Raw genomic sequence first — 1,666 nt, forward strand, 5'->3', positions numbered from 1 at the left:
CGGGCAGACCCCGGTCATCGTTCTCCGCTGTCGGCGAGGCGGCGTCCATCCTGGGACAATCCCACGGGGACACCGCGTGGCACCGGCCACGTGGCACCCAGCCTTGGGAGCGGGGTCAGCTCTGCCCCGCCACCAAGAGGACGTCGGGCAGAGCTGCCCACGGACACACAGCAACGGCGTTCCTGGCCGGCCGTGCTCCTGTCAGCCCCACGGCACGTGGCCCTTGGGGCGTCGTCATCCCTTGGGCATTGATTGTCACCCCATGGGGATGCCGCTCTGAGAAGCTTCGTCACCCCAAGGAGCGTCGTCACCCCAAGAGACATCATCGTTCTATGGGGCATCGGTGCCCTGCAAGACATCGTCACCTCGTGGGGCATCATCACCCCGTGGGGCATCGGCACCCCATGGGATATTGTCACCCTACAAGGTGTCAGCACCTTGTGGGGCATCATAACCCCACACGGCATCGTCACTCTGCGAGACATTGTCACCTCACAGGGTATTGCCACCCTCGGGGCATCGTCACCCTGTGTGCCGGCCACCTTGTGCTCACTGCCAACATCTCTGCTCCCTCTGCTCGGGGACAGCATTGCTCTCTGGTGGCTCTGCCTGCTTGGGGACAGGAACCCTTTCTGCCTCTTCTGCCTGTTTGGGGACATGGGTGTCTTCTGGCTCCTTGGGGACAAGATCGCTTTCACCTGCCTGGGGAGAGGATCCCTGGGGACAAGATCATTTCTGCCTGCTTGGGGACACTGGCATCTTCTGGCTCCTTGGGGACAGGATCCCCCTCTGCTTGGGGACACGGGCATCTTCTGGCTCCTTGGGGACAGGATCCCCCTCTGCTTGGGGACACGGGCATCTTCTGGCTCCTTGGGGACAGGATCCCTCTCTGCTTGGGGACACGGGCATCTTCTGGCTCCTTGGGGACAGGATCCCTCTCTGCTTGGGGACACTGGCATCTTCTGGCTCCTTGGGGACAGGATCCCTCTCTGCTTGGGGACACGGGCATCTTCTGGCTCTTTGGGGACAGGGTCTCCTTCTGCCTGTTTGGGGACACAGCCACTTTCACCTGCTTGGGGACAGGAGCCCCCTCTTTTTGCTTGGGGACAAGACTACTACCTGCCTGCTCGGGGACACAACCCTCTGCCTGCCTGCTCGAGGACACGGTCACCTCCTGGCTTCCAGGGACGGCGTCCCTCCTCCCATCCCTCTTGGTGGGACGCCCCCACCTGCCCCCCGCGGTGCTGGTGGACACGTGTGGCACTGGGGCTGTCCCCGGGCGCAGGAGGAGGGGACGGACACCCCGGGATGGCCGTGTCCCGATCCTGCACCCACCTTGGCCGAGCTCCTCCCGTGGCACCCAGCTGCTGCCCCTGGATGGCCCTCCCATTCGCCGGGGCACCCGCCGGCGTCCCCCGCTGTCCCCAAGCCCCCTTGGTGGGGGACAACCCTGAGGTGGCTCCCAGGGCTGCTTCACCCCCCCTCACCCCAAATCCCGTGCGGGTCCCAGCGTCGCACCGTGCCCCAGCAGCTCACTGGGGTCCTCCCAGTAGCCACCAGCTCCCACGTGCCGGAGCTGGTGGAATCACTGCCACCGACAGCGGAGGGTGACCCATCCCTGGATGGCACCCACTGCTGGGCCACCGGCTTGGGGGACCGTGACCCC

General features: G+C 65.3%; 1 protein-coding gene across 1 annotated transcript in view; it reads left to right on the forward strand.

Moving 5' to 3' along the window:
* SPTB (spectrin, beta, erythrocytic) overlaps positions 1–1,666 on the forward strand; it is a gene marked incomplete at its 3' end in the record, with an annotated part of 18,661 nt that overhangs the window by 15,802 nt on the left and 1,193 nt on the right. The window lies entirely within an intron of this gene.

Source organism: Charadrius vociferus, unplaced genomic scaffold (genome assembly GCF_000708025.1).
Source record: "Charadrius vociferus isolate BGI_N301 unplaced genomic scaffold, ASM70802v2 scaffold2585, whole genome shotgun sequence".
Taxonomy (NCBI): Eukaryota; Metazoa; Chordata; class Aves; order Charadriiformes; family Charadriidae; genus Charadrius; species Charadrius vociferus.